The sequence below is a fragment of the Schistocerca gregaria genome, unplaced genomic scaffold (genome assembly GCF_023897955.1).
Source record: "Schistocerca gregaria isolate iqSchGreg1 unplaced genomic scaffold, iqSchGreg1.2 ptg000690l, whole genome shotgun sequence".
Lineage (NCBI taxonomy): Eukaryota > Metazoa > Arthropoda > Insecta > Orthoptera > Acrididae > Schistocerca > Schistocerca gregaria.
In genome coordinates, this window is record NW_026062070.1 from 56,262 (window position 1) to 74,568 (window position 18,307).

The 18,307-nt window shown below is 48.9% G+C and overlaps 16 non-coding genes across 16 annotated transcripts; 13 read left to right on the plus strand and 3 right to left on the minus strand.

Moving 5' to 3' along the window:
• The first annotated feature begins 5,251 nt into the window (after positions 1-5,251).
• Positions 5,252-5,325, plus strand: Trnai-aau (transfer RNA isoleucine (anticodon AAU)). Its single transcript has one exon. It is a non-coding gene; the product is annotated as a tRNA-Ile (tRNA).
• Positions 5,326-5,899: 574 nt separating this feature from the next.
• Positions 5,900-5,971, minus strand: Trnag-ucc (transfer RNA glycine (anticodon UCC)). Its single transcript has one exon. It is a non-coding gene; the product is annotated as a tRNA-Gly (tRNA).
• A 341-nt stretch (positions 5,972-6,312) lies between these two features.
• Positions 6,313-6,383, plus strand: Trnag-gcc (transfer RNA glycine (anticodon GCC)). The gene has a single exon. It is a non-coding gene; the product is annotated as a tRNA-Gly (tRNA).
• A 381-nt stretch (positions 6,384-6,764) lies between these two features.
• Positions 6,765-6,837, plus strand: Trnam-cau (transfer RNA methionine (anticodon CAU)). The gene has a single exon. It is a non-coding gene; the product is annotated as a tRNA-Met (tRNA).
• Positions 6,838-7,133: 296 nt separating this feature from the next.
• Trnae-uuc (transfer RNA glutamic acid (anticodon UUC)) lies at positions 7,134-7,205 on the plus strand. Its single transcript has one exon. It is a non-coding gene; the product is annotated as a tRNA-Glu (tRNA).
• A 198-nt stretch (positions 7,206-7,403) lies between these two features.
• Trnai-aau (transfer RNA isoleucine (anticodon AAU)) lies at positions 7,404-7,477 on the plus strand. Its single transcript has one exon. It is a non-coding gene; the product is annotated as a tRNA-Ile (tRNA).
• A 574-nt stretch (positions 7,478-8,051) lies between these two features.
• Trnag-ucc (transfer RNA glycine (anticodon UCC)) lies at positions 8,052-8,123 on the minus strand. The gene has a single exon. It is a non-coding gene; the product is annotated as a tRNA-Gly (tRNA).
• Positions 8,124-8,464: 341 nt separating this feature from the next.
• On the plus strand, positions 8,465-8,535 carry Trnag-gcc (transfer RNA glycine (anticodon GCC)). The gene has a single exon. It is a non-coding gene; the product is annotated as a tRNA-Gly (tRNA).
• Positions 8,536-8,916: 381 nt separating this feature from the next.
• Positions 8,917-8,989, plus strand: Trnam-cau (transfer RNA methionine (anticodon CAU)). The gene has a single exon. It is a non-coding gene; the product is annotated as a tRNA-Met (tRNA).
• Positions 8,990-9,285: 296 nt separating this feature from the next.
• Trnae-uuc (transfer RNA glutamic acid (anticodon UUC)) lies at positions 9,286-9,357 on the plus strand. Its single transcript has one exon. It is a non-coding gene; the product is annotated as a tRNA-Glu (tRNA).
• A 198-nt stretch (positions 9,358-9,555) lies between these two features.
• Trnai-aau (transfer RNA isoleucine (anticodon AAU)) lies at positions 9,556-9,629 on the plus strand. The gene has a single exon. It is a non-coding gene; the product is annotated as a tRNA-Ile (tRNA).
• A 574-nt stretch (positions 9,630-10,203) lies between these two features.
• Positions 10,204-10,275, minus strand: Trnag-ucc (transfer RNA glycine (anticodon UCC)). Its single transcript has one exon. It is a non-coding gene; the product is annotated as a tRNA-Gly (tRNA).
• A 341-nt stretch (positions 10,276-10,616) lies between these two features.
• On the plus strand, positions 10,617-10,687 carry Trnag-gcc (transfer RNA glycine (anticodon GCC)). Its single transcript has one exon. It is a non-coding gene; the product is annotated as a tRNA-Gly (tRNA).
• A 381-nt stretch (positions 10,688-11,068) lies between these two features.
• On the plus strand, positions 11,069-11,141 carry Trnam-cau (transfer RNA methionine (anticodon CAU)). The gene has a single exon. It is a non-coding gene; the product is annotated as a tRNA-Met (tRNA).
• Positions 11,142-11,437: 296 nt separating this feature from the next.
• On the plus strand, positions 11,438-11,509 carry Trnae-uuc (transfer RNA glutamic acid (anticodon UUC)). The gene has a single exon. It is a non-coding gene; the product is annotated as a tRNA-Glu (tRNA).
• Positions 11,510-17,712: 6,203 nt separating this feature from the next.
• Trnai-aau (transfer RNA isoleucine (anticodon AAU)) lies at positions 17,713-17,786 on the plus strand. Its single transcript has one exon. It is a non-coding gene; the product is annotated as a tRNA-Ile (tRNA).
• Positions 17,787-18,307: the final 521 nt, after the last annotated feature.

Below are 18,307 nucleotides of genomic sequence, written 5' to 3' on the forward strand. Positions count from 1 at the left end.
TTTCGAAACCAAATTCGTTTGAAGTTGAAGCATGGTTAGAGGAAACAGCTAAGATTACTTTTGATGACATTGTAGGGATAAATTTCTCTATCGTGACTAGTGTTGTTTATGTGAAATTAACGTCCTCTGAACTTTGTGATAGAATTGTGGAGTCCAGTGGAGGTGTACTGAAGTTTAAACATGGCGATGGTACCGTCAGTGACGTCAGCATTACGCATGCTGGACTGGGCATCCGAACGGCACGTATTTTCGAACTCCCGTTTGAAATATCAGCCGCGCAAATAAATTCTGCATTAACACCTTACGGGAGGGTCATTAACAATTTTGCGGAGCGTTGGTCCAAAGCCCACAAATTTCCGGTGCTTAACGGCGTCAGGCAGGTTAAGATCGATCTACAGAAGCACATACCTTCATATATTTACGTAGGTGGACATCGCGGAATTGTCATATATGATGGGCAGCCAAAAACGTGTGCCGGCTGTGGTGCGCCCGGCCACGTGCGCTCTGAATGTATACAAAGACGCGTGACGCAGATACCTGTCGGTGAAGCAGCTAGCCCCCCTGTGACGACGGCACTGCCACTGACATACGCTGTCGCGGCTTCTGGTCTTCCACCCGCGACCCCGCCTGTAGATGCCCCTCGTTTGAATGATGTTTTGGCCGATAACGTCAAAGAACCGAGTGCTGACGCGGCACCGCCGCTACCACACTCAGAGATGGAGGTAACGACGGATGACTCCCCAGTGGTTGATGCCACTGGTACTGAGGATGAAGCAGACGCTGTGTTCCCGGCGGATCAACCCCAGAGTCAACAGTCCACTTCGGATGTTGATGATACTGCGAACCCTAACAGGAAGCCTTCCAAAAAGAAGCGGAGACTTGCACATCAAGGAGCCAATCAGCTCGCCCCACAGCTCCGCGACAAAGCGAAACGAATAAGCAGCCAAATGAGTCAGAACACTTCTGAACCCTCTGAAGTTGGTCTCCCTGCGTCTGGTCGAATGGACATTGATCCTGTAGTGTCTCCCCCTGTGAATCCACGACGGGTGGAAGATAGTGATACCTCGAGTAGAGTCGTTTTGCCGGATACCCACGCTCAAGGAAACGCAGGATCGCTATTGTCAGAGGCCACTCTCACTGGGAATTGGGCACAGGAAATGGAAGTATTGGATGCGAGCAATGATGCGGCTGTCATGCGGACCATTGAGACGGAATCTTCGGCACCCCCCACAGAGCAGCATACACCAACCGTACCGGGAACTACAGGAACTCCGACTGACGCGCTTGGCCTCAATTTCGTTAGCCATCCTTCTAAGACTGTTTAATTAATAGTATGTGCCTTCTCCCATGAACGAGCCCCAAGCCTATAAAATTGCCACGTTAAACATCAATAAGATACAGTCGTACTGGCGGCTCCGTAATTTACAAGATTTTGTATACGCAGCGGATATCGATATTCTGTTACTTCAAGAAGTCGCTGCGATTGAACTTGACCGAATAACTGGTTATACTACTCTCTCCAATTCCGGGAGCGGTGCGAATTTAGGGACAGCGATTCTGTTCAAAGAAGGGATTATAGCGACCGACGCAGAAAAACTGCCTGATCATAGAGGGATCGCTGTCACTTTCCATCGGACACGCATAATCAATGTTTACGCCCCGTCCGGCAGTAGCAATAGGCGTGCTAGGGCAGAGTTCTTCACAAGCGCCATAGTCCCACTTTTTAGGGGAACCTACGATCGTATAATTTTTGCGGGTGACTTCAATTGTGTCTTAAGTCCAAAAGACCAGACGCCTAATTTTAACAAATCTGGAGAACTAGAACGTATCGTCCAAGAAATGAACCTCATTGACACATGGGAGCATACGCACGGAGCGGCACCTGGGTTCACTCATGTCACGAACCACTCTGCAAGCCGGCTAGACAGAATCTATGTATCGGCGTGTATGAAGACTCAAGTCCTCCAATCCGAAGTTTGGCCCACAATTTTTTCCGATCATGCCGCATATATTTGTACTGTTAACATGGTCAAGCAAGGCACATTTCGCGGCAGAGGTTTCTGGAAACTTAACAATGCTCTCCTTAACGATGTTGACTGTCACCGTGTCTTTAACGCAACATGGGAGGCATGTGAACGACGGGTTGCACAGTATGCCTCCGTTACTGAATGGTGGATAACACATGCCAAACCAACTTTATCAAAAATGTTTAAACGCTACGCTCGGGACAAATCCTGGTGGCAACGGCAAACGTCTGAGTTTTATTTTACTTGTCTCAGGGAGCTTTACCAGTCCGATGTGACTGTACCTGAAAATTTTATGCAGATTAAAAAAATTAAGGCAAAATTATTAAAACTTCAGCGGCAGCAGGCAGAAGGCTTTCAAATAAGGTCCAGGCCCCAGAATGTGATAGACGACGAAATGACATCCATGTTTCACGTCATTCGTGAAAATAAGAGGGGGCGGCGGAGATTAATAACTCGTCTTCAGTTGAGTGAAGGCGTTGCGCTCACGCGGCAACAAGACATACGGAACGCACTTCACAATCACCTGGCAGATCTCCTGGCAACGACACATACCGACGATGGAACTCACGATGAATTACTCAATAACTTGCAAAGGACTTTGGGTGCTGCTGAAGTCGAAACTCTCATGCGAGAAATTGATGAAGACGAATTGGATTCTGCGCTATCACGAAGTCCGAAAAATAAATCGCCCGGACCCGACGGTCTCACTGCCGAATTTTATCTTACTTTCTGCGACAAATTAAAGCCCAAGTTGTTGAGTATGTTTAATGAAATTTTACGGCCTGATTTTAATGTTCCTCAGGCTCTCGTGGAAGGCATCGTGGTTTTAATCCCTAAACGCCCAATGTGCAGTTCTGTTGACGATTTTCGGCCGCTTACTTTACTGAACAGTGACTACAAAATTTTAGCACGTATTATTTCTAATAGATTGAAAATGTTGATGAATACTGTCATTGGTCAGTACCAGACCAGTGTAGGTGTCGGTAGGACGATCTTCCAAAATTTGTCTCAATACAGGGACGTTATAGCCATTGCAGATGCGTGCAAGATACGGTGTGCGCTAGTTTCCCTTGACTTTTCAAAGGCATTCGACAGAGTAAACCATCAGTTTCTCATCCGGACGATGCATGCCATGGGATTTCCACTACGTTTTATCAATCTTATACATGAGCTCCTTCGTAAAGGAGTAACTCGACTCATGGTGAATGGCCAGCTGAGCGCATCGATTAATATTACTAATTCAGTGCGACAGGGATGCCCTATGTCAATGGCCTTGTTTGCCATTGCCATTGAGCCTTTGCTTGTCACCTTGACACAGCGTCTACAAGGATTAACCATCCACGGCATTAAGATTGTTTGTACTGCATATGCGGATGACGTCGGATTTTTGGTCATGGACGAAGGTGAAGTCGAGGAAGCCCTTCAGATCGTCAAAAACTACGAACTTGTTGCGGGTGCGAAGTTGAATGCCAGGAAATCTGGCATTATGAACATAGGACGCGGCATCTCGCTGCACCATCACGGTCAGTTGCAACTAATTTCTAAAATGAAATGCCTTGGTATTGAGTACAGGAGCAACATACAGCACACAATTGCGGTGAACTATAGGAATCTCCTGGCAAGTATGCGTGCTTGCATGCAGATCCACTACCTAAGAAGCCTTGATGATCTGCAGAAAGTCACCTTCGCTAATGTCTACCTCACCTCAAAGATTAACTACGTTGCACAAGTACTGCCCATGCCACAGGAGACAGCGAAGCGTATGATGTCCGCTCTAGGCCATTTTGTCACACGTGGACACATTTTTAAAGTCAAGTACGATACGCTCACTCTCTCCACGACCGATGGAGGCTTAAATTTAACAGATGTTCGTTCCAAGTCACGAGCTTTGTACGTATGCACCACCTACAAACGGTGGAGGTCGTTACCGAACAGTCTAACGGCTCACTTGTTAACCGAAATAGCGCCGGCCTGCCTGCAGCCTCCCGTCTCTGTTCAACATATTCCGCCTGCGCTGACTCACTTTAAGAGCTTTTTCATTGAGTTCAGTTACGTACGGTCAACTCTCCCAGAAAATGAGCTTTCCGTGGTGAAGTTAGTTTATAATAAACTACTGGCAACCAAGAACAGGAACAACATCGAACACAAATACCCCAATCATCGCTGGCCAGTGATATGGAAAAACATACATAGCCGTGATTTACCAACGTCAGTGAAAGCCTCTTGGTACAGGGTCGTGAACCGTAAAATAAGTACCAATTCACGACTTCATGCTCTACATTTGGCTGACTCACCCTTGTGCCTAACGTGCAACTTGCCTGATACTGATGAACATCGTTTTCTGTGCACCACTGTCCAAGCAGTTTGGCCATGCATTCGCCGAAAACTGGCTACGATTATGAGGACTTCCCAGCTTTGTATTAAACCTGAAGATTTCCTGTATCCGGATTCAGTGCCGTACCCGAACACCAAACGGAACTCTGTCAATTGGTTGAAGGGTCATTATGTTTATTATTTACAGACGCAAGAACCCAAGAGTGAGGCGGCGTTCTGTCTTTACCTGGCATTACAGTTTCACATACTTTCACAGACGAGACATTACAGGAAACGATATACGAATTTTTTAGAAGTCGTTCTTCGATGAAAGAAGTATTTTTTTCTTTCCTTCATTCTACATTGCTTTGTTTTTTTTCTTTTCTTCTTCAAATGTCACAGTGACGTATACTGAACAGTGTTACGACAAGGACTATTTTATTTTCTTCTGTTTTTCTTGCGGACCAGAGTTCCTTTTTCATTTTCTATAAAAAATTATCTTTGGTTTGGAAATCGGAATAGTTCAGAAGAATAAGTAATTCAGAAATCATGGCAGATGAAGCCGACGCCGACGAAGGCGATTTATGGCGAGCGCAAGGCGGGGCTGAAGGGGAGGAAGGAGGCCCTTAAAAAAAAAAAAAAAAAAAAAAAAAAAGTGGCTAGGATACCTGGCTTTCACCCAGGAGGCCCGGGTTCGATTCCCGGTACCGGAACGGAATTTTTTCCACACTACTCGTGACAAGTTTGAGCTGTCCGAGCTGCCGTTTCCCGTCCTGCTCGCAATATAGCTACTGTTTCGTGACAGTCAGCAGAATATAGACGAGGGAAGCAGACACACGACGGCCATAGAAATGGTGTATGGCTTCATGCCACACGGTTCCAGCGTAGGCCTGAGCAACTGCATCTGTCGAGGCCCGTTAGCTCAGTTGGTTAGAGCGTCGTGCTAATAACGCGAAGGTCGTGGGTTCGATCCCCCCACGGGCCACTACGCTTTTACTACTACGAAAAGGCAGCGCCGATTTCAGCTGGCGAGTGTGATGACCACCCTGCGTGGAAGTTGACAGAGGTTCCAAACCCGACCTGTCGGGAAGCGCTACAGCATTCACTCGCCAATGGCCATAGTGTGCTCAAAACACTGGTTCTCAACCGATAAAGAGAAAACGAAAGGAAATGTCCGATTGCCGATGCGTAACAACTTTGGCCCTTGTCAGTACTTGGGCGGGTAAGTGCATCGGAACACAGGGTACTGTTGGCAGTTTTACTTCCTATTTTTCTTTCTCCTTTGTTTTCGGAGCCACAGCCCGATTCGTTCAGGGAGACGCCACCGTGAAATGAAGGGGCGTGCTGTGTGTCCATCGCCTCGCCTCTCCTTACCTCTCTCAGTCGTTTCTCGTGCTTGTTGTTTTGATATAGGCCGATTTGAGAGCGTCAGCTCTCGCAAAGTCGAGACAAGTCGAGACACACTATAGGCTGGTCTGCAGCGAGTAACAGGGAGGAAAAAAAAACATTAATTTCAAGGCGCGTGGCAAAAGTACTCAAACGCGAAATTAAGAGCCTGCTGCGGTGGCCGGGAATCGAACCCGGATCAACTGCTTGGAAGGCAACTATGCTGACCATTACACCACCACCGCACAAGCGAGTGCCCCGGCGCCGCACTGTGTCGGCTTCCCGCCTGTCGGCAGCGGCAGAAGGTGGTGGTACCTGGCAGGCGCATTTCGAGGTAGGCTAGGGGAGCACATCCAGACGCATTCGGACAGCATATCCGCGCACATTTCGCATCCTTTGGCAAGAGTCGGCTCCGGTGACGCAAGAGTACGCAGAGGACCGCGTTCTGGCGGCGATTTTAAGCAGTACAGTGCAGGGTTCAGCGTCTGCAGCATCTTCTCGACAGAATGCTATGGCGCTTGACGACAGTCCCACTTTCCCTCAAGACAACTGCTCGGGAAGCAGCGTGAAGTTGCTACCGGCCGGAGCATCGGTGGTTCAGTGGTAGAATGCTCGCCTGCCACGCGGGCGGCCCGGGTTCGATTCCCGGCCGATGCATCATTTTGCTTTTCCCGCGGTAATGCTGCCGTGTGGCTTGCGCGCTTTACATGCACGATCCACAAGAATGTATAGCTGGATTCCTTTGAGAAGAACCGAGAACGCAGCACTAGCGGGTCCCCACTGGGACGCTCGCATCATGTTCTACAGACTAGCGTCGGCCTGGCCTCACAAGTTGCTGTGTCCAGGTGCCTCCGAGGCACTGAACTTTAACGACAAGGAGTGCTGCCTATCGTTGCAAAAGCTGCAGCAACACCGCAATTAACTGGGCCGGCAATGGACGTGTAGCAAACAGAACACGTTATCCAGGAAGTACAGTGTCTTCACGTCTAACATTGGGTATGATACTTACCCAGTTTCCAGGACAAAGGGTTCACCGGTGCCTCGGTAGCGCAGTAGGCAGCGCGTAAGTCTCATAATCTTAAGGTCGTGAGTTCGATCCTCACCCGGGGCATTTAATTTTCTGTGACTGATGGTGGTGCTGTTGCTGGGGCCCCAACTTATTTCTTGTTTGTTATCCACAACGCTTCAGCGGGAAAATGTTTACTTCCTGTTATTGCTACTTACAGCTTCCCTTTTTCTCTTCTCCCAGCAGAGCATGAAGCCAAAAGCATTGCTCTGAGACGTTTGAGGTGCGCGCCTTGCCAGTCAGCATGCGCAAAGATGCTCGCAAAGAGAGATGGGCGCCGACGCCTGACTCGGCACGAAATGCGACAAGGGACCGTCCGAACCGTCGAAGAAACGCACAGATCCGGTGTGGTCTAGTGGCTAGGATACCTGGCTTTCACCCAGGAGGCCCGGGTTCGATTCCCGGTACCGGAACGGAATTTTTTCCACACTACTCGTGACAAGTTTGAGCTGTGCGAGCTGCCGTTTCCGGTCCTGCTCGCAATATAGCTACTGTTTCGTGACAGTCAGCAGAATATAGACGAGGGAAGCAGACACACGACGGCCATAGAAATGGTGTATGGCTTCATGCCACACGGTTCCAGCGTAGGCCTGAGCAACTGCATCTGTCGAGGCCCGTTAGCTCAGTTGGTTAGAGCGTCGTGCTAATAACGCGAAGGTCGTGGGTTCGATCCCCCCACGGGCCACTACGCTTTTACTACTACGAAAAGGCAGCGCCGATTTCAGCTGGCGAGTGTGATGACCACCCTGCGTGGAAGTTGACAGAGGTTCCAAACCCGACCTGTCGGGAAGCGCTACAGCATTCACTCGCCAATGGCCATAGTGTGCTCAAAACACTGGTTCTCAACCGATAAAGAGAAAACGAAAGGAAATGTCCGATTGCCGATGCGTAACAACTTTGGCCCTTGTCAGTACTTGGGCGGGTAAGTGCATCGGAACACAGGGTACTGTTGGCAGTTTTACTTCCTATTTTTCTTTCTCCTTTGTTTTCGGAGCCACAGCCCGATTCGGTCAGGGAGACGCCACCGTGAAATGAAGGGGCGTGCTGTGTGTCCATCGCCTCGCCTCTCCTTACCTCTCTCAGTCGTTTCTCGTGCTTGTTGTTTTGATATAGGCCGATTTGAGAGCGTCAGCTCTCGCAAAGTCGAGACAAGTCGAGACACACTATAGGCTGGTCTGCAGCGAGTAACAGGGAGGAAAAAAAAACATTAATTTCAAGGCGCGTGGCAAAAGTACTCAAACGCGAAATTAAGAGCCTGCTGCGGTGGCCGGGATTCGAACCCGGATCAACTGCTTGGAAGGCAACTATGCTGACCATTACACCACCACCGCACAAGCGAGTGCCCCGGCGCCGCACTGTGTCGGCTTCCCGCCTGTCGGCAGCGGCCGAAGGTGGTGGTACCTGGCAGGCGCATTTCGAGGTAGGCTAGGGGAGCACATCCAGACGCATTCGGACAGCATATCCGCGCACATTTCGCATCCTTTGGCAAGAGTCGGCTCCGGTGACGCAAGAGTACGCAGAGGACCGCGTTCTGGCGGCGATTTTAAGCAGTACAGTGCAGGGTTCAGCGTCTGCAGCATCTTCTCGACAGAATGCTATGGCGCTTGACGACAGTCCCACTTTCCCTCAAGACAACTGCTCGGGAAGCAGCGTGAAGTTGCTACCGGCCGGAGCATCGGTGGTTCAGTGGTAGAATGCTCGCCTGCCACGCGGGCGGCCCGGGTTCGATTCCCGGCCGATGCATCATTTTGCTTTTCCCGCGGTAATGCTGCCGTGTGGCTTGCGCGCTTTACATGCACGATCCACAAGAATGTATAGCTGGATTCCTTTGAGAAGAACCGAGAACGCAGCACTAGCGGGTCCCCACTGGGACGCTCGCATCATGTTCTACAGACTAGCGTCGGCCTGGCCTCACAAGTTGCTGTGTCCAGGTGCCTCCGAGGCACTGAACTTTAACGACAAGGAGTGCTGCCTATCGTTGCAAAAGCTGCAGCAACACCGCAATTAACTGGGCCGGCAATGGACGTGTAGCAAACAGAACACGTTATCCAGGAAGTACAGTGTCTTCACGTCTAACATTGGGTATGATACTTACCCAGTTTCCAGGACAAAGGGTTCACCGGTGCCTCGGTAGCGCAGTAGGCAGCGCGTAAGTCTCATAATCTTAAGGTCGTGAGTTCGATCCTCACCCGGGGCATTTAATTTTCTGTGACTGATGGTGGTGCTGTTGCTGGGGCCCCAACTTATTTCTTGTTTGTTATCCACAACGCTTCAGCGGGAAAATGTTTACTTCCTGTTATTGCTACTTACAGCTTCCCTTTTTCTCTTCTCCCAGCAGAGCATGAAGCCAAAAGCATTGCTCTGAGACGTTTGAGGTGCGCGCCTTGCCAGTCAGCATGCGCAAAGATGCTCGCAAAGAGAGATGGGCGCCGACGCCTGACTCGGCACGAAATGCGACAAGGGACCGTCCGAACCGTCGAAGAAACGCACAGATCCGGTGTGGTCTAGTGGCTAGGATACCTGGCTTTCACCCAGGAGGCCCGGGTTCGATTCCCGGTACCGGAACGGAATTTTTTCCACACTACTCGTGACAAGTTTGAGCTGTGCGAGCTGCCGTTTCCCGTCCTGCTCGCAATATAGCTACTGTTTCGTGACAGTCAGCAGAATATAGACGAGGGAAGCAGACACACGACGGCCATAGAAATGGTGTATGGCTTCATGCCACACGGTTCCAGCGTAGGCCTGAGCAACTGCATCTGTCGAGGCCCGTTAGCTCAGTTGGTTAGAGCGTCGTGCTAATAACGCGAAGGTCGTGGGTTCGATCCCCCCACGGGCCACTACGCTTTTACTACTACGAAAAGGCAGCGCCGATTTCAGCTGGCGAGTGTGATGACCACCCTGCGTGGAAGTTGACAGAGGTTCCAAACCCGACCTGTCGGGAAGCGCTACAGCATTCACTCGCCAATGGCCATAGTGTGCTCAAAACACTGGTTCTCAACCGATAAAGAGAAAACGAAAGGAAATGTCCGATTGCCGATGCGTAACAACTTTGGCCCTTGTCAGTACTTGGGCGGGTAAGTGCATCGGAACACAGGGTACTGTTGGCAGTTTTACTTCCTATTTTTCTTTCTCCTTTGTTTTCGGAGCCACAGCCCGATTCGGTCAGGGAGACGCCACCGTGAAATGAAGGGGCGTGCTGTGTGTCCATCGCCTCGCCTCTCCTTACCTCTCTCAGTCGTTTCTCGTGCTTGTTGTTTTGATATAGGCCGATTTGAGAGCGTCAGCTCTCGCAAAGTCGAGACAAGTCGAGACACACTATAGGCTGGTCTGCAGCGAGTAACAGGGAGGAAAAAAAAACATTAATTTCAAGGCGCGTGGCAAAAGTACTCAAACGCGAAATTAAGAGCCTGCTGCGGTGGCCGGGAATCGAACCCGGATCAACTGCTTGGAAGGCAACTATGCTGACCATTACACCACCACCGCACAAGCGAGTGCCCCGGCGCCGCACTGTGTCGGCTTCCCGCCTGTCGGCAGCGGCCGAAGGTGGTGGTACCTGGCAGGCGCATTTCGAGGTAGGCTAGGGGAGCACATCCAGACGCATTCGGACAGCATATCCGCGCACATTTCGCATCCTTTGGCAAGAGTCGGCTCCGGTGACGCAAGAGTACGCAGAGGACCGCGTTCTGGCGGCGATTTTAAGCAGTACAGTGCAGGGTTCAGCGTCTGCAGCATCTTCTCGACAGAATGCTATGGCGCTTGACGACAGTCCCACTTTCCCTCAAGACAACTGCTCGGGAAGCAGCGTGAAGTTGCTACCGGCCGGAGCATCGGTGGTTCAGTGGTAGAATGCTCGCCTGCCACGCGGGCGGCCCGGGTTCGATTCCCGGCCGATGCATCATTTTGCTTTTCCCGCGGTAATGCTGCCGTGTGGCTTGCGCGCTTTACATGCACGATCCACAAGAATGTATAGCTGGATTCCTTTGAGAAGAACCGAGAACGCAGCACTAGCGGGTCCCCACTGGGACGCTCGCATCATGTTCTACAGACTAGCGTCGGCCTGGCCTCACAAGTTGCTGTGTCCAGGTGCCTCCGAGGCACTGAACTTTAACGACAAGGAGTGCTGCCTATCGTTGCAAAAGCTGCAGCAACACCGCAATTAACTGGGCCGGCAATGGACGTGTAGCAAACAGAACACGTTATCCAGGAAGTACAGTGTCTTCACGTCTAACATTGGGTATGATACTTACCCAGTTTCCAGGACAAAGGGTTCACCGGTGCCTCGGTAGCGCAGTAGGCAGCGCGTAAGTCTCATAATCTTAAGGTCGTGAGTTCGATCCTCACCCGGGGCATTTAATTTTCTGTGACTGATGGTGGTGCTGTTGCTGGGGCCCCAACTTATTTCTTGTTTGTTATCCACAACGCTTCAGCGGGAAAATGTTTACTTCCTGTTATTGCTACTTACAGCTTCCCTTTTTCTCTTCTCCCAGCAGAGCATGAAGCCAAAAGCATTGCTCTGAGACGTTTGAGGTGCGCGCCTTGCCAGTCAGCATGCGCAAAGATGCTCGCAAAGAGAGATGGGCGCCGACGCGGGACTCGGCACGAAATGCGACAAGGGACCATCCGAACCGTCGAAGAAACGCACAGATCCGGTGTGGTCTAGTGGCTAGGATACCTGGCTTTCACCCAGGAGGCCCGGGTTCGATTCCCGGTACCGGAACGGAATTTTTTCCACACTACTCGTGACAAGTTTGAGCTGTCCGAGCTGCCGTTTCCCGTCCTGCTCGCAATATAGCTACTGTTTCGTGACAGTCAGCAGAATATAGACGAGGGAAGCAGACACACGACGGCCATAGAAATGGTGTATGGCTTCATGCCACACGGTTCCAGCGTAGGCCTGAGCAGCTGCATCTGTCGAGGCCCGTTAGCTCAGTTGGCCAGTCAGCCAGCGGCTGCGCTGGAGGTCGGACGTGCCGTGCTGTGTGCTGTGCTGCGTTAGCTCCGCGTGGTAAGTCTCTGCTCTTGCTGCAACGCGTCGCTGTCTATAGTATTTGTGTAGACATGAAAAAGAATTGTCGCAACCGCAACGAAAAGATACTTTGAAATTTACGTTTGATCGCAACTTTGTCCGACCGAGGTCATTTGATGTTGAACAGTGGTTAGAGGATGATGTTAAAATAGGACTTGATGATATTATCGGCATACATTTCTCGATTATGAACAGTGTGGTTTTCGTGAAACTTGCCAGTCCAGAATTGTGTGAAAGGATAGTTCGATCTTGTGGTGGCATTCTGAAATTTAAACATGCTGACGGAAATGTTGGGGAGGTTACCGTTGCCCATGCTGGTCTAGGTATTCGGACCGTGCGAGTCTTTGAACTTCCCTTTGAAATTACAAGTGACCAGATAAATGCTGTTATTGCTCCATACGGGAAAGTTTTGAGTAATATTGCCGAACGGTGGTCTGCTGCACACAAATTCCCTGTTTTGAATGGTGTGCGCCAATTAAAAGTCGAATTGCAGAAGCACATTCCGTCGTTTATAAACGTCTGCGGATATAGAGCTGTTGTGATGTATGATGACCAACCGAAAACGTGTGCTGTCTGCAATTTACCAGGCCACGTTCGTGCAGAATGTGTTCAAAGGCGAGTGGCGCAACTGCCTGCTGGCGATGCCGTCAGGCCCCCTGCTATGTCAACGTTGCCCGTGACATATGTCGCCGTAGCGCGCGGTTTTGCAAGTGCCACTGCGCCCCCCGAAGTTACTACGAATACCGACCCACAAGCGACCGACCAACCGACCGACTCAGGTGTAGCATCTGTAGACACTCAACCCTCCTGCGAAGACATATCTGCTCCTGCCCTTGTCACCGTGGAATCGCCCAATGAGGCAATGGATACGGACGCGACCTCAGTCGCTTCGGGTAGTGCTCCTCTGCATCCTGGAGCTTCTTTAGGAGGTATCAAAAGCGTATCAGGTGCACAGAAAACGGACTCGCAACCAGCCGTTTCTAGTGGTGCTCTTCCGAATCCTGCAGCTGCCTTAGGCACTGACCACAGCCCGTCAAGTGCAATGAAATCAGACCTGGCGTCAGTCACTTCGAGTAGTGCTACTTTGCAACCTGAGGCTTCTTCAGGTACCGTCCAAAGTCCACCACGAGACGCATCTCCCAAGAAATCTAAAAAACGGAGGATCGCGCGTCAAGGTGCAGAGCAGACTGCACCACAACTGCGTGAACAGGCGAAGCAAATAGGGGGCAAAATACGTCAATCTGCATCTGAGAACTTGCAGTGCAATCAGCAGTCATCTAACGAAGACCCTGTGTCCTTGGATAGTACCTCCGGTTCTGCCAGTTTGCCCTCCGATGACGTAGCAATTACCCGAACCGAAGATAAAAATCACCAGCAAACACCTGAATATAGTGCACCACTTAATGACGAACCGATGACAGGGCTGTCGAATCCGTGGGCAGACGATGTCGACGACACTACAAAGGAGGACGAAATTATGGACACCACAGGAACCGTTACAGTCACCACGATGGCCACACCACGCGATGACGTCGTCTTGAATGTCATCGCCGCGACGGATACTGTCCCAGACACGGATAAGCCGACTGATCCCTTCCCAAGTCATGAATATTTCTAGTCTGAACGGTTTTACTGACTTGTGTCCACATGTCTCTCGGGTCAGATTTCTTAATGTTTTTTCGAAATGACATGTTGCCAGAGTTTTTCCTAATTACACTCCCGTCTTGGCTAACGTAGTTCCGTTGCAGGCCTATAAGATCGCTACGCTGAACATCAATAAAATTTGTAGCCCATTTAATTTACAAAATTTAAAAGATTTCCTGTATGCAGCTGATGTGGACATTTTGTTTTTACAAGAAGTAACAAACATCGAACTTGACTTCATACAGGGGTATAATGCTATAGTCAATCCTGGAATTGGATGTGATTTAGGTACCGCATTTCTTTTCAAAGAGGGCGTCGTCATTACAGACGTAACAAAACTGCCTAACGGCAGAGGCATTGCCGGCACGCTTTATAACACCAGGATTATTAATGTCTATGCCCCATCTGGTTCTACCAATCGGTGCCAACGAGCACAGTTTTTTAAGGAGGGAATTGTTCCTTTGTTTGGTGTACACTGCACCCATACCATCCTTGGAGGCGACTTTAACAGTGTCATACATGCCAAAGACCAAACTCCGAACTACAACAAATCGCCGGACCTGGAACGTATCGTCACCGAGCTCCGTTTAACTGATTCGTGGGAGCAAAAGCACGGCGCGGCACCCGGCTTTACCCACCTCACTAATCATTCAGCGAGCCGGTTGGATCGAATATATGTCTCGCCCAATCTGAAACACCGCATCCTGCAGTCTGAAGTTTGGCCAACCGTTTTTTCGGACCACGCTGCATATATATGCACATTAAATTTGGAACGACAAGGAACCTGTCGATATAAAGGGCCATGGAAACTTAATGTTTCACACTTCAAAGATCCTGCCTGTCGAGAAGCCTTTCTCACCACTTGGAGAGCCTGCGAGACCAAACTCAGCTCTTACCACTCGACCTTGGATTGGTGGCTCAAATGCGCCAAACCTCAGATCCGGAGATGTTTCATCAACTACTCCCGGGAGAAGAGCTTTTGGCGGAAAAGAACGATAGAATTTTACTTTCATTGTCTCCGAGAACTCTACCTGCAAGGTGCTACAGCTATTGGGAACCATGGGAGAATTAAAAAATTCCAGGCAAAAATACTGACATTAAGGCGACAGCAGCTTGAAGGATACCAAATAAGGTCAAGAGCAGAGACTGTGGCGCAAAAAGAAGCCACTTCGATATATCATGTGATTCGTGAAACTAAACGAGGATTCCGCAAAATACTGACGGAGCTTAAAATTGATAATGGAACCACCTTGACAATGCACAACGACATAAAAGCAGAAATACTAACCCATTTCGGCAACTTGTTTTCACATAAAGAGGTAGACGAAAAAGCACAGGACGATTTACTGACCCACCTGCAAGGACGCGTTGGTAACGCGTACGCGGAAGCTCTAATAGCGGAGGCGACCGAAGACGATGTACACTATGCTGTCTATCAAAGTGCAAAAAATAAATCCCCTGGAGCTGACGGCATAGCAGCAGAATTTTATCAAGTCTTCTGGGAACATATAAAACATAGAATTACATGCATCTGTAATGAACTTCTGAACCTCAATAAGGAGATACCGAAAGATTTTCGTGAAGGTATGATAGTGTTAATCGCAAAAAAATCGGCTGGCAAGAAAATTGGAAATTTGAGACCAATCACTCTGTTGAACAGTGACTATAAAATTTTTTCGCGGCTCTTAGCCCACAGACTTAAAAATGTAATGGCCAGCGTCACCGGCCCATATCAGTCTAGCGTGGGCAAAGATAGGAAAATTCAGCAAACGCTGTCCGACTACCGCGACATAATTTCAATAGCAGAAGTATGTCGGCTAAAATGTGCCATCGTGTCGTTAGATTTCGATAAAGCCTTCGACAGGATCAGCCACTCCTACCTCCTGAAAACGATGGGCGCAATGGGTTTTCCGCCGAGATTCGTCGACCTCATACGACGTTTGGTAACGAATAACTCCTCCAGAATCATCATAAATGGACAGCCTAGCCGGCCAGTCGAGATCGCATGTTCCGTCAGGCAAGGTTGTCCGTTGTCCATGGCACTTTTTGCCATGGCCATCGAACCTTTGCTCGCTACCTTGACTCAGCGGTTACAAGGATTGCAAATACGAGGAAACAAAATAATATGTAAAGCTTATGCGGACGATGTTGGGTTTCTCGTTATGAATGTAGCGGAAGTCGAGACGGCAATGCACATAATAGAAAAATACGAACGAGCGTCAGCCGCGAGGTTAAACAAAACCAAGTCCGGCATATTCAATATCGGATGTGGCATTGGCATGCGCACACACGGTCAGTTACGTGAGCTAACAGCCTTAAAGTGTCTCGGCATTGATTTCCGAAAAAATATACGTCAAACTATTGCGGCCAAGTATAGACAAGTACTAACTACCATACGAGCTAGTGTACGGACACATAGTATTCGACAATTAAATGAAATTCAGAGAGTGTCTTTAGCGAACGTCTCTATTACTTCCAAAGTCAATTATGTCGCCCAGATACTGCCAATACCCGCCGGCATCGCCAAACAAATTATGTCAGCAATAGGCTATTTTGTGAGCCGTGGCCACATATTTAAAATCCAGTATGACACTCTGACGCTCGCCACTAATAATGGCGGCTTAAACTTAACGAATGTTACTAAAAAGTCGCAGGCGCTGTACATCTCCAATACGTTTCAACAATGGAGACAATCCGGCAGCTGTATCGCCGCGCACTTGCTATCTGAAATAGCTCCAGATGACCTCTCTCCACCCATTAATGTGCAGCACATACCGAGCGGACTTTACCATTTACGATGGTTTTTAATAGAATATAGCTACCTACGTTCAAGAATTCCGGAAAAAGACATGACAAACGTAAAAGAAATATATGGCAAATTGATGGGAGAAAAGAAGAACAACAAAATAGAACAAAACTATCCATGTTCTAACTGGAAAGTGATATGGGCAAATATTCATAACCGTAACTTAGCTACTCATCTGAAAGCAACATGGTACTTTGTTGTAAATAGGAAAGTTGCAACAAACTCGAAACTTCATTCGATCCACTTAGCGGATTCGCCTTTGTGTGCAACGTGTAGTTTAATTGATAACGAAGAACATCGTTTCGTGTGCGACAAGGTTAAAGATATCTGGCTGAATGTCCGACGAAAGCTGGCACTCATCCTTCGAACGTCACCTAACGCTATAACGCCTGCGGACTTTTTGACACCGGATGATGTACCCTTTCCTAACACGAAACGCAACGCAGTCAATTGGCTGAAAGCGGCAACGGTCCATTACCTCTTCACGAAGGAAGAGAAAAGCCAAGAGGATTTTTGGATTTATCTGCTAACTGAGCATCTCATGTTACTGAAGACTAGTAAATATAAAGAAACATACGCAAATTTTTTAATCAAGACCTTGATGTAAAAGAATTAACAAGAAATATCTGCGGACACAGAAGACAAACGTAAGAGAGTGTTCACCACTACTAACTTACAATAGTGGAAAAAAAAAAAAAAATAGTTTTTACCGGAATTGCCGTTCTTTGAGTTCAACCTTTATTAATTTATTTTTCAAGAAGCCATTATAAATAGTTGCTTCTCACCGAATATGGTTTGTTTTTTAAGCATTTTCAGAGAGAAGAGGCAGTTTCGAAATGCCCTCTGACGTTTCTTTGTCAAGGAAGACTATTTGCTTTAAGTGTGACAACAAAAAACAGCGATGAAGAAGGAAACAAACTGAACATAACTTCTGTTTCTACCTACTGAAGACTTCATTCTTTTTTCACATTATCAATAAGCCCAAAGAAGGGGTACATTAGTTTCTCCACGATAAAGGGATTAACTTCGTCTCATCAGTTTATGGTAATGTACATGGCGTGAGAAGCCGACGCCGATGAAGGCGAATTATGGAGAGCGCAAGGATGGGCTAAAAGGGGTGATGGGAGGCCCAAAAAAAAAAAAAAAAAAAAAAAAAAAAAAAAAAAAAAAAAAAAAAAAAAAAAAAAAGTGGCTAGGATACCTGGCTTTCACCCAGGAGGCCCGGGTTCGATTCCCGGTACCGGAACGGAATTTTTTCCACACTACTCGTGACAAGTTTGAGCTGTCCGAGCTGCCGTTTCCCGTCCTGCTCGCAATATAGCTACTGTTTCGTGACAGTCAGCAGAATATAGACGAGGGAAGCAGACACACGACGGCCATAGAAATGGTGTATGGCTTCATGCCACACGGTTCCAGTGTAGGCCTGAGCAACTGCATATGTCGAGGCCCGTTAGCTCAGTTGGTTAGAGCGTCGTGCTAATAACGCGAAGGTCGTGGGTTCGATCCCCCCACGGGCCACTACGCTTTTACTACTACGAAAAGGCAGCGCCTATTTCAGCTGGCGAGTGTGATGACCACCCTGCGTGGAAGTTGACAGAGGTTCCGAACCCGACCTGTCGGGAAGCGCTACAGCATTCACTCGCCAATGGCCATAGTGTGCTCGATACACTGGTTCTCAACCGATAAAGAGAAAATGAGAAGAAATGTCCGATTGCCGATGCGTAACAACTTTGGCCCTTGTCAGTACTTGGGCGGGTAAGTGCATCGGAACACAGGGTACTGTTGGCAGTTTTACTTCCTATTTTTCTTTCTCCTTTGTTTTCGGAGCCACAGCCCGATTCGGTCAGGGAGACGCCACCGTGAAATGAAGGGGCGTGCTGTGTGTCCATCGCCTCGCCTCTCCTTACCTCTCTCAGTCGTTTCTCGTGCTTGTTGTTTTGATATAGGCCGATTTGAGAGCGTCAGCTCTCGCGTCAGCCGAGCAAAGTCGAGACAAGTCGAGACACACTACAGGCTGGTCTGCAGCGAGTAACAGGGAG